This window comes from Phycodurus eques, chromosome 5 (genome assembly GCF_024500275.1).
Source record: "Phycodurus eques isolate BA_2022a chromosome 5, UOR_Pequ_1.1, whole genome shotgun sequence".
Classification (NCBI taxonomy): Eukaryota; Metazoa; Chordata; class Actinopteri; order Syngnathiformes; family Syngnathidae; genus Phycodurus; species Phycodurus eques.
Window position 1 is genome coordinate 29,725,334 of NC_084529.1, and position 12,971 is coordinate 29,738,304.

The 12,971-nt window shown below is 41.7% G+C and overlaps 1 protein-coding gene across 2 annotated transcripts in view; it reads right to left on the bottom strand.

Annotated features, from left to right (window-relative positions):
• tspan18b (tetraspanin 18b) overlaps positions 1–3,798 on the bottom strand; it is a 50,660-nt gene extending 46,862 nt beyond the window's left edge. The window contains exons 1-2 of one of the 2 annotated variants that reach the window (XM_061676182.1): positions 3,578–3,798; positions 552–909 (exon numbers count right to left, since the gene is read on the bottom strand). The gene's annotated coding sequence lies outside the window, so the exon portion shown is untranslated. Of the gene's footprint in view, positions 1–551; positions 919–3,577 lie in introns of those variants that run through there. The other variant, XM_061676183.1, reaches the window with a different exon arrangement.
• Between the last annotated feature and the right edge of the window lie 9,173 nt (positions 3,799–12,971).

Below are 12,971 nucleotides of genomic sequence, written 5' to 3' on the forward strand. Positions count from 1 at the left end.
AATCTGTTAGAGACGTCATTATTCTGGGTGTATTTACAGTGGGGTAAGAATTGCTCAGAGGGCTGTTTCTAACATTTTGGACACCAATGTAACAGCTCGCAGAACAGTTCCAAGCACCACAACCACAATAACAAACGTATTGTTGAATTCATAACTTAACAAACAGTATTTATTTATTTTATTTTTTGGGGGGTCAAGGCCGAATATTTAATGTCACTCTTCAATTGGATGTCATATCGTGTGGATTTATCCGGAGAGTGCTTTATTCTGACAGAAATGAGTCCACCACACTCTATCTAACAGGATCGACGTGGGACTAAACAAACAAACAAAAATCAATCAATGATTTACTCCACAATATTTCCCCCCCAAATAAACAATAGGTTGTAGATAAGAGATCATGTGATGCGTGGTGAAAAAGTAAACAAGGCGAACGCACGTTGTGAGACAATTCGCAGCCGATGTGCCGCAAGAAGCACATTTCAAGGAAGAATTTGGCATTTAAGTGCAAAAGTGGAGAATCACTTCGAGGTACAAACCGCATTTCTTACCTCGGAGCAGGAACGTTGAGCTGCGAGTCTCCGGTCGCTCGACGAAATGCAACTAAAAGACGAAGCGACTTAAAAGGTCCGAGGGGCTGCTGAGACCCTTCCAAATCCACGCGGCGAGATCCGTGGCGGACACGGGAGCCGCAGCAGAAGCGAAGCGTCGCTACGCCAAAAGGGTTGAGCCAAGTCTCGGCGAGTGGAGAGGCTGAGAGGATCCATCCGGCGAGCCCGAGCCTCCCCGACGGAGTCCCCGCCCCTCGGGCCGCCTTCCTCGGCTCAGGGGGGGGGGAGTGGAAGACCACCACCCACTCGACACTTCATTGGGTACACCTCCGCACTCTCATCGCATCCAGTAGTTGCTCTTTTTTTTTTTTTAAACAATTGCACAAGATACATAAAAACGCTATGGCTTTTTGTCAAAGTCAAATACAAGATGAATGGCATTTCTCTCCCCCCCCCCCCTTTTTTTTTTTTTTTTTTTTTTTTTTTTTTAAATCTGAGTGCTTTCGAGAAAGATACGGAATCTTATTGCTGCCACACTAAAAAAAAATATATGTTCGCTAGCACGTTATAACATGATAAGTTTCATGTCATAATGAGCTAAGTATCACGTTCTAACGTGATAAATTACACATTTATAACGTGATTCATTTCATGTTACAACGTGATTCGTTTCACGTTGTAACGTAATAACGTCGAAAGTAATCACGTTAAAACGAAATCAATTTGAACCCCCCCAAAAAAAAGCAATTTCTTCCAGCTCGGGTGACTGGCGTAGTCCTTTTCACGTCTTATATATCAAAGGTATGGATCTACGCTGCTCTTTTATAATACTTAGAAAGAAAGAAACTCATTGTGAAGAAAAGAAGAATTCAGGTTTCATTGGCAAACTTTGGGGGAAAGACCAGGGGTGAGTCGAGGTCGAGTACTTTGGGTGGGCTGAGCCCATGACCTAATTTTGGAAAGTATTGTTTTTATTTGATTTTTTTTCATTATTTTAACTTTGATTTTTAATTTTAAAAACAACAACAACAAAAACCCTGTCCTGTTCATCTGCGTGGCCTCGCAGAATGAAAAAGATGTAGGCTCCTTCAGCTTTCCCGAGAAAGATGCCATCAAGTTTAACTTGCATTACTTTGCAGTTTCTATCTATCCCCTTCACCTGGACATGCTTTATTAAAAAAAAAAAAAAAAAAAAAGGTGCTGCTCTCTTCAATGAGGTTGAGTTCAGATAATTTATTGTCTCTAATCAGCCTTTTGCTGAAATACAAGGCATATTCCTTCGCCTCGACCTTCCAAAATCCCCTCTTCGAAATCTACAATGTAAGTGAATCGTCAGGCATGACTTCAGCCATGAAGGCAGCGATGTCAGAAGGATGGAGACTTCAGCAAACTGCTAAAACTACTAAATAACAGTGTGAGCAGTGAGAAGCACCGCTGACATACAGCATTCAGAAACACCGACCATTAAACGCAATCAAATGAATCAAAACTCAATTCTGGATTTTGCAGCATTATTAGGTTTGAACCGGGAATATTTCTTTTTTCTTGAATAATAATAATAATAATAATAATAATAATAATAGATGGGACTTGCATAGTGCTTTTCATGATACTCAAAGTCACAATGTCACAGCAAGGATCCAACAAATTGTGTGACGCACTCAAACCTGAAAGGATACGATTAAGAGAGCTGTGTTGAGCTTTGGGACGATACAGTGTCAATCCAGCCCCTCATCAGTAATCATTTTAAAGTCACCTCCCATAATTACATGAGCGGTGGGATAAGTGAATTTGATATTGTCCAAGGCAGTGGCTGGAGACTTCTCGGATCAGTTGTCTATTCTGATTCCGGTTATTAAAGCTACGAACATTGATAAGCATCAAATATTGGTCATCAACACTCGGGGCACCCACAAGCCATTCGCTTGCATCATTATATGGACAAGTGCACGCCACTATTTTACCTGGTGAATTATAGAATAGAGCAGAATGGCCATTCTGGCTGATTTAGTGGAACTGCGATCAAAAAAGATGTCTCCCCGTTGGTTTCGCCGGGATTTCTCGTTTTCTTCCCCTTACAAAATAGAAATCGACATTTTCTTTTCCTGTCATCTCCCAACTCCAAAGTACTGGAAAAGCACATTCCTAAAGAACACAGACTGGGAACGGCTAATAAATAACAGTGGTTTAAGAACACTGCGTTCTTCAATTTGTATGCAAATTATATTTTGTCAGATTTTCCTAAATAGTTGCTACAAATGACAGCCGCTATAATTTCCAAGTCATTAATCGTCAGAATATAATTCAAATCTTTTTGAACAGGCCTCCCAATGAGAACAGCATTTTTTTTTTTTTTTAATACAAAACTTAAAATGCACTGTTCCAAATTGTTACACGCAAGAGATATTCAAGACATTTGACAGGTTTTAAAGAACTGCTAATAGTCATTTATTGAATTTTGCAGCATGAGAAGGTCATATTTACTGAAACCAAAAGGTATTTCATTCACAAATATCAGAAGTCAAGTGACATTTTGACATGGGTACCCTTATGTGAGATATATATGTATTTATTTTTTTTAATTTCCATTTTATTTTATTTTTTTTGGTAGGTCACATAACTTGCATACATATCTTTCAGGCATATGTAGCGAGGCTCCAGAGTTTCCTGTCGTTGTGACCCGCTGCAACTTCCTTTTTGCCATTTACGTCACCATGCCAGGTTTTTAGCTGGATTCAAACTCATATACAATTGGCAAATTGAACCTTGTTATGACCAAGAAAGATGAAGCGGAAGTTATTCAAGTTATTTTGGGACAGACAAGTGGGGCTTCAAACTTGCTACGCCCGGTCCGCCATCTTGCTACAAAAATAGCAACATCAAGAATTCTGCCCAAGAGATAAAAAGCTTTGATTGTCACTGACAAGCGGCACGAATTCAACACGGTGGATTCATGTTTTATTTCGGTTGTAGTTTGTGGTAATGTGTATGTCGAGGTGCGACTGTATCAACACGAGTTTTCTTACCCCAGAGAAGAATTAGGTTACAATATTTGTTGGTTTTATAAATCCAATCAAATTCCTCATTTGCTGTGGCTCAACGGTTAAATAACCTTGATCACATTTGGTGGTTTAGTCACCGAAAAGTGCGAGGTTTCTCTTTCATAAATGTCGGAATTAAATTGCGTTAAAATGTACAAAACAGCGAACTTTATCTTGCCTGGGCAGGAGCTCCATCACGCTGTTCTCCTCTGCAAGACGGAAGGGTGGAATCTTGGAATGTTACACAACATCCCTGACGATGTTGCGCAACACTCTGATTACAGAATCTATAAAAGTCCACATTTTGTCTTATCTCTGGTTTGGTTGAAACAAATAATGCACACACATACGCTCTGCTCTAAAGAAAGCTACCTACCTACCTGGGATAAAAGTAAGATGAATTATGTGATCCTGGATAGCAAAAAAAAAAAAAAAAGGGATTTCAAAATCCGGAAACTGGTGATCCGGATGAACCCTTTTGAACAACTATAGGCCCTGGCAACGCGATTTCCAAATATCCCTTTATGATCACGAAACTTACATGTTTCTTTAACCAGGCTCTCCTATCTCCTCTATATTCCATCCTGGTGGAGAGATGTAACTATTGCGGCCAGGACAGATTGCTTTTTCCTTGCGCCATATTGTTTGCGTTCAAGAGAATAACATTGGTCATGCCGCAAAATGTTTTCTTCATAAGAATGTCGGGGTTCGCATTTGTTGGTGCAGCGGGTCGATAGGTGCGTGAGGGCCAGTCGCTGATTAATTTGTCCAGTTCCTTCTAATTCAGCCGCGTGGCTTGGTGTGCAGCTTATGCGAAAGCTGTGCGGTTAGCTAAGCTGTCATCACTCTCACAATTATAAGCGCAGAACTGTCAGCACTGAGGTAATATAAACAGCTACTTTAGTCTGGAGCTTTAGCGAGGCGGTATGTTGTGCCAGCCTGGGCAATGCACTCGCTGGAAAGTACATCGCCCAAGTAGCGCAACGAGAGGGAAAAGCAATGAGACGCACACCGGCCAAAAGCACTCCAGATCAGCTCTGCCGTGGCCCATGACGAAGCCAAAGAGCGGTCGAGTTCGCGAAAGAGTTTGTGATTTCAAAGGAGTGCCGATACACAACTCCTGTTTATGAATGTGGCTGTTATTCCATTTTGGAAGGAAGCGATATTTACCCGATGCGATCGACAGCCAACACGCTGATGATAGCTATGTAGATGTCTATATTGTGCTCCCTGCACTTTTCCTGTGTCTGGTGTGTTTCACAATTCGTTATATTGTTTTGCTCTTCCAGGCCATCGCACAAAAACCATCAAAATACACTACACACGAGCCTTCATATGTCGGTGGATAAACACTATTTGGCAACCGATTCCGTTCAGGAACACTGCGTGAATGGGATTAAGTACGTACTTTTGTGGTTCTTTTGTAATATAGTACATCATTGTAAAAAAAAAAAAAGGGAAAAAATATTATTTGTATCAGAATGCTTGAGTTAAAATGCTGTACAATCACAGTTATAATATGGAATTTATTTTGTTTTGCAATTACTGTAAGAACAGATAAATAAGATCTTTTTCAGTCAGCCAGAGCTGCAAAGTAATCAAAGTCCTTTCACCATAGTTCCTGTCATACTATGTCTGCATGTTTTGGTTTGCACATTAAGGACAAAAGTCTTTATTTTTATTTTTTTATTTTTTTTAATTCCTCATTTTAAAAAAAGACTATTCAAGCAACAGCTTTTTCCTCAATCTCTTTTTGAGATTGTCGGGTGAAAGCTGCAGCGGGCTACGAGTGTGGACTGAATGGGTGGCGAAAAAAATGCCAGTATTTTGATGGTAAGAGACAGTCAACAGCATATTGGGAAAAACAACAACAACTATGAACTAGTTCATTTTTGGAAGGGTGAACATAGTTCAAAATGTTTAATGATGAACTGAACTAGTTCATTTTTGAAATGGCGAACCGAACTTTGAACGAGTTGGCATAGAAAGGGAACTTTCCCAAACTCTGGTAACTACATCGTGGTTGCAAACACTTTTTATTTTCATTGCGATGAATGACTTGTGAGACACGATACACAAACACTTAACGCAACCGGTTGCTCCTTTATTTGTGTCCGACGATAGTTTCGAATTGACTGATCGTTTCGTTTCCCATCGTAGTCATCGAGTCCATGACTCGGCCAAAGCACGTGTTGACCGCACGCACGCAATGATTTCCCATCTTAAATATTGAAAAACATTTAACAGTGACAATTGTCGGCATCGGTTGTCTCTTAACACATACCCACACCGCAGGATAATCAGTATAATCTTTCAGACACATCCGACAATCGGACCTTTGCCGATTTAGAGCACAGCGGCAAAGTGGGCTCAAATTCAGCCCGATCATCGTTGTGTGTGTGTGTGTGTGACTTCAGTAGACACACATTAGAGGTTTTTATTTTGAGGTTTAATGCGTTGGGGGGAGGAATAGGTGAGACAAGAAGCATTGTGTTCGCACAGTCAATCATCAAGTGCAGTAGCACAAGAGTAAATTTTGCTACTAAAAAAGACTTTAGCTTGGATCAGACTTTGTGACGCTGAGAACAGATACGTTTTTTTTCTCCTGTTAATTATTCAAGCTTTCACAAGGCACAAAACAAGATGTGATTTTGTTTCTGCTCATTATTTTATTTTATTTTTTGGGGGAGAGGGGGGGGGGGGGGCAGGGGGAAATGTTTTCTCTCACTCTGTGCTACTCGTGTCACAAAATCTACTACAGATGGAGAGCAAGATAAGTGCTCCACAGACTGATCTTTTGGCCTCTCCTCTAAAGGTCCCGACCCTGACATTCCCAGTGGCATACCATCATCAAATGCCTCCCGCCCGTCTCCAATCGTGCTTTCTCCAGATCCCTCACACACCGGCGCACAGGCAAGGCTCGGCTGTGGATTTTTCTAGATCTACTATAAATGCAAAGATGAAATAACAAACAGCGTCTTAGAGTGAAATGAGGGTAAAGTTTGTTGAAAGACAGCACTCAAAACGTCAGGTGATGGCTTCACACGACAAGTATCACATGAATAGTTTGGCTGCACAAAAAACAGCTGTGCGGTATTTTCTTTTTGGTTCCTCTGTTATTTTCATAAGAAGCTGAGAGCAAAGAGAGGCTGAGGTGCTTCCCCAGGCTGGCTCCTTTTTCTTCTTTCAGTGCACAGAGTGAAGCTTGTCCAAGTTATTATTGATTTTAATCACACTTTCTTAGATTGCTGGTCGGGGGGGGGGGGGGGGGGGGACAATTTCTTTACAAAATCATTTTAAGCTTACACGAAAACAACCTTGTAAAAATATTGAAGATTTTGTATACACTATAGACAACCAACATATAGGCCTGCAAAAATAACTGAAAAAAAACTATGATATCCACTGCAGGCCCACTACAACATATTTTTATGTATTCATTTATTTTTGGTACAATTCAGATCTGTATGGAAGCCTGGTGTCACAGCAGTGTAAAAAAAGCATGGGCTAAAAATCGATTACACCGATGGGTGGCACATGCACGCCCACATCTGCCCAAACAACCCAACTAAACACCTGCTGACAATGCGATACGGGGTAAATATGCTACTTTAGAGAAACAATTTCCGACGGCAGCCTGTGGAATAATGTGGAGTTGGGTCCCCGCGGCCTCCTCAGGGCGCCTCGGCGGTGCCTCAGAGGTGTCCCTTCCACCGGGCCGCTCTCGGGCGGACTTCTGGGCCCGACCCCGCCTCTCGATTGGGTGAGGTGTGGACCTCAGGCACAGCAATTACAGGACACTTCTGACAGCTATTGTCCGTGGGAAACGGTGTCAATTCACTTGCATGTGTGCGCAGACACACGCCCCCTGGGACCTATTTGCTGGGTGTGGGGCCACACACTCATTGTGACAAATAACTTATAACTGCAAATTTCTTGGGTAGCCCCTCACTTAGACTCTGGTACTATAGATGTTTCTAATTTACATAGGCACTCCCACCCTATATCAGTTGTACAGGCGGGTTCACGACCTCTGTCCTGCATGCTTCCCCTCTTGTCCTTGTCCTCATCTTATTCACAGCTCGTGCTTTGTTTTTTGTTGTTGTCTTTTATTATTATTATTATTATTCAGATACCTTTTCACTCGCTCTCATTTTAGTTTTTCTTCTGTCACTCCCCTTTAAAAACGTTGTTCTGTTCGACTGAACGATTGCAATTCTCAATAAATATCCATCCTTATACAAAGAAACCACGGTGGGAGCTTAGAAAGTCCACTGTGAGACAGTGAAACTGTTCCGGCATAAAAGGGATACAGCTCTAACAGCCGAACAGGACCAAAAAAAAAAAAAAGAGAAAGAAATGTGGGAAAGAGAAGAGACGCTTTGTTTGTGTCTAGGTTCACAACAGACACAGAGGGAAAGTTAATGTTTATCAAACACGGTGGCACATGTTAAGTAAGTGGCTCACACTGCATGGCAGACATTTGAGCACATACTTCCTGCTAGTTTTATACACAAAGTGCTTCGTCTTTCAGCATATTACGGTAGCCTGAATAACACTTTGGAATTGAAATGATGCCACCGAGCTGTTTGTAACTTGTTGCATCCAGAGAAGATGTATTTTTCAGGGCGTAGGTATGGTTTGCTAGATAACGGCACGCCGTCGTGGTAGAAATGGGTCAAGCGACCCCAGTGAGAATAAGCGGTAAAGAAAATGAATGAATGAATAAGTTATTACTTCGTTACTCACAATGGGCATGATGCACGGCAATGCATTAAGTATTTCCGGTGGAAAAGTCAGGCGGTAAAACAGTTTCTGTAATGTGTTACAAGCTACTGGGACAACATCTGACTGACAAATAACCACCGTTGTGAAATGTGTGATAAACTGGGTCTCTGAAATAGGTATATTAATAATAGTATGGTGCGAGTCCTTTTTTCAGATCCAAATGCCATTGAAAAATGGAGACTTTTCAAAGAGGAGGAGCCAACGATGCCGTGTGCTGCTATGTTCATTGTCAACTCTGTTGTCCTTTCGTACTCTATCCAGTGTTTCCCAACCTTTCTGAGCCAAGAGAAATATTTTAGTTTAGAAATCTCTCACAGCAGACCCCCCCAAAAAAAAGGTCACAAAAACTAGGAGTACTAAAATCATGTTGGAGTCTTAATTTATTCCCAAAGTCTGTTTAACTAAACACAGCAAACCATGACTTACTCTGTTGTGTGGCAACAGATGGATACCCAGGTTTACATATAACATGTAAAACATATTTATAATGACACAATTATATTTTTGGGGAGAAATTAAGTGAAATTATATATTTGTTTTTAGACACTTGGCACCACTGATGATACTCATGGCATATCAGACATTTAGGCACTTGAGGTTAAATCAGCAAAACAGGACAGTCATCGGAAACTCTCCGCATGTCCACACTTGTGTCTTCTATGTTTCGACGGGAGTGTTTCCAGTGACAGTTTCCAGCGGCACAATATGGCTGTTAAATCATTGAATCAATGTGAATGAATGCAGGCTGCACACTTCATACGCTACATACAGAAATGACTGGAAACCATTTTTCGAGCAATTTTGACACTCAAACTAGAGCACTTGTTCCAGCACCATCTAAGCTGGTTGGGGACACACAGACACACGCACACACACATACGCGTACACGCATACTGTGGATAGGGGAGCTTGGATGCATGGTCGTTGATCACACGCACACCCTTTATCACACACCCGAACCCATTTAATTAAATTTGCACAGCCCGCGCCGGAATGTCACACGCATACCATCTTACCATCTCATTAAACAGGCCATGCACTGCTTCACAAGCGCTCACAAAGTGAGCCTTGTGCAATTACACACACGCATACACGCACGCACACGAGGGATGCAGCCTTAAGGAAAATCTCTGGCAACAGCATAAGAAACATTTTGATATCACATCTTATGGTGATGTCGAGATGGATTGTTTCATCTGTACGTATTTTAATATGGAAATATATGCAGTCAATGTCAACCAGGAAGAATTTCTTTCAAATGCCCTTGGTTGTCGCTAAAAAAGAAAACAAAGGCAATTGGCTCGCCGAGACTCATTGATCCTGAAGAGATTGATTCAATTCTAGAAATCAAAATGACTTCCTTCACCGACAAAGTTGACTCACTACATACACATCATTAACAAAATAAGTGAAACACAATGACTTACAGGTAGTACTAATGAGAGAAAATATGGCATTTGATGGGGTTGAGGTCAGCTTTTTCAAGTTGTTCCACACCACAAAGCACGTTATTATGAACCCCACTCGTGTTTTAGGCAGGACGTGCTATATGACCGGCTCGTGCATCACGTGAAGGGCAGCCTAAGCGGACGCAACAAGATGACTATTGCAAATATGTATCAGATTTGTACAAAATAAAAACAATCAAGTTTTGTATGGTTAGGGCTGAGGTTAGTGGGGGTTAGGATGGGTTACATTTAGTGGGACTCATAACAACGTCGCCACACTGAAATAACATACTGTTTTCCCTATCCGGAAGCAGTAGGGCATGTCCTACAGCGATGCAGCAGCCAATCATATTGCAGCAGGGTGTAGAAATGTCTAACCATGTGTTCAAGGCATGCCTTGGAGGCCTCCCCAAACTGTTCTCACAAAGTCTGAAATCATTCAATTGTCCTTTGCAGGATTCAAGCAATTGGTTAACTAGACAGTGTTGCTTTTAATTGTTATTTAGCTGTTATTTAGTAGATTGGATTTTTTTAGAATACCCTGCATTTTTACTCAGACTCTTTGGTAACTGGGCAATGGTTTTGAATTTTAGTATTTTTTCTATAATCAATATAACCTGGAAAATAAGATGGTTTTTTTTTTCTTACCTTCCTATATGACCAGGTAAGATAGTGTATAAGCTGTTGCAGATCCTTTGCGCTCATTTAAAAATATATACATAGTTTGGGTGTGTAAAAAATAAGTTAATATTAACTTTATTGAGCCCTCTTTTGATATGCTGCAACTGTTGTAAAAAAGCAACAACAACAACAACAAAAAACGCCAAACGCATATAAACAGTTAATTTTTTGGGTGCTCGCTGCAATGAGGCAAACTGAACACATAATAAGAATGTTTTGGTCCAATAATGAATCGCACAAACGCAGGAGCGTTCCACTTTTGACCTTCTTGCACTGTATGCTGAAGAGGAAGTAAGAGTCAAGCTATCATAACAAGAAGAACCTGGAGGCTTACAATTCTATATTTTTTTTCACAAATCCTCCGACAATATTGATGTGGCTGACAATTATGTCAGCAACATTTGCAGCACACATGCTCACAACCTCAATCTGTCAACAGAACATCACAGCGTATCGCTGGTTGGAAAGTAAATACTCACGTGTCATCTGCAAGACTGTTGAAGGAAGACTAAATTAAAACACAATACAATGATTTGCCAATCAATCATTTTATACAACGCCCCAGCTTCATTTGGATTGGCGTTTGTATGAACAAACGCAATTGGATTCTAACTCCGCTCTCCAACGAAATAGTAGAGACCAAGTCTTCCTTCAACAGTCCTGCACATGACACGTGAGTATTTACTTTCCAACCAGCGATACGCTGTGATGTTCTGTTGACAGATTGAGGTTGTGAGCATGTGTGCTGCAAATGTTGCTGACATAATTGTCAGAGCCACATCAATATTGTCGGAGGATTTGTGGGGAAAAAAAATGTAGAATTGTAAGCCTCCAGGTTCTTCTTGTTATGATAGCTTGACTCTTACTTCCTCTTCAGCATACAGTGCAAGAAGGTCAAAAGTGGAACGCTCCTGCGTTTGTGCGATTCATTATTGGACCAAAACATTCTTATTATGTGTTCAGTTTGCCTCATTGCAGCGAGCACCCAAAAAATTAACTGTTTATATGCGTTTGGCTTTTTTTGTTTATGTTGTTGCTTTTTTTGCAACTGTTACAGTCTATCAAAAGAGGGATCAACAAAGTTAATGTTAACTTATTTTGTATGTTCTCCACATGCCTGTGTGGTTTTTCTCCGGGTACTCTGGTTTCCTACCACGTTCCCAAAACATGCATGGTATGTTAATTGAAGACTAAAGTGTGATGTGAGTGTGAATGGTTGTTTGTCTATATGTGCCCTGCGATTGGCTGGCGACCGGTTCAGGGTCTACCCCTCCTCTCGCCGGAAGTCAGCTGAGATAGGCGCCAGCACACCCGCGACCCTGGTGGGGATAGGCGGTTCAGAAAAGGGATGGATCTTCATTGGAATGTGGATTTGCACGTCCTGGTGTTTTGGTAGTTTTGTACGTTCAACAGCTGTCCCAAATTAAAGGACCACCGATGTTCAACTTTTATTTTGACGTTATAAGAAATGGGTCATAACTAGGAGGCAGCGCAAATAAATCCTCACCTTCATTGTCTAACCCGAATGTAACTTTTCTTCAACGAGTGTACAATATGTCTTGAGACACATCCCTGGTCCTTTTATGAAAAAAAACTCTTCTCTTCACCTCAATATTCCAGTGGAAACATTCCGTGGGAGGCCCGTGACCCCCCCCTTGATGAGACCATTGCAGCTCAACACGCAGTCACAAAGAAGTCACCAAGCCAAAGCAGACGGGACTCACCTTCGTTTGGGAACACTTGAATTCTAGCAACTCCCCTGCTTGTGCTGTGTGTGTTACCTGGCTGTAACCTAGCAACGAGTATTGTTGTTTAGAGCAGCGTTTCCCGGTCTTTATTGAGACGAGGACCATATTTCCCATTAGAAAAAACTCAATGTCACAAAATGTACATACTGTACAGAATATACAGAATAGTTATATTGTACCTTATGCCATTTTGCGGAAGAGCATTGTTCTGCCTGTCACTGTACGTCGCTGGCATAGATAGATGAACAAGTTCCGAGCAATTAGGCAACCCTAGTGAGGAGAAGCGGCACGGAAAATGGATGGATGGATCATTTCCAGCGCCACAGTGGCAGAGGAGTTATCACATCTGCTTCCCAGTTCTGACGGTGGGGGTTTGAATCGAGGCTCCGGCCTTCCTGTGTGAGGTACGCGCTCCCCATGCTTGCGTTGCTTTTCGGTCAAGGTACTGCGGCTTCCTCCCACAGTCCAAAACGTTAGGCTAACTGAAGACTCTAAATTGTCCTTAGGTGTGAACGGTCGGTTGTCTTTATTTGCCCTGCGATTGGCCGGTGACCAGTCCAGCGTGTACCTCGCCCAAAAACAGCTGGGATAGGCTCCAGTTAGGTCACCTGCAACTTTAATGAGGATAAACAGTACAGACCATTATCGATCACGCAATCGGTCTGGGATTGAAGTAGAAAGACAGTAGCCCGACTCGTGTTCGCTTTCGTTTGT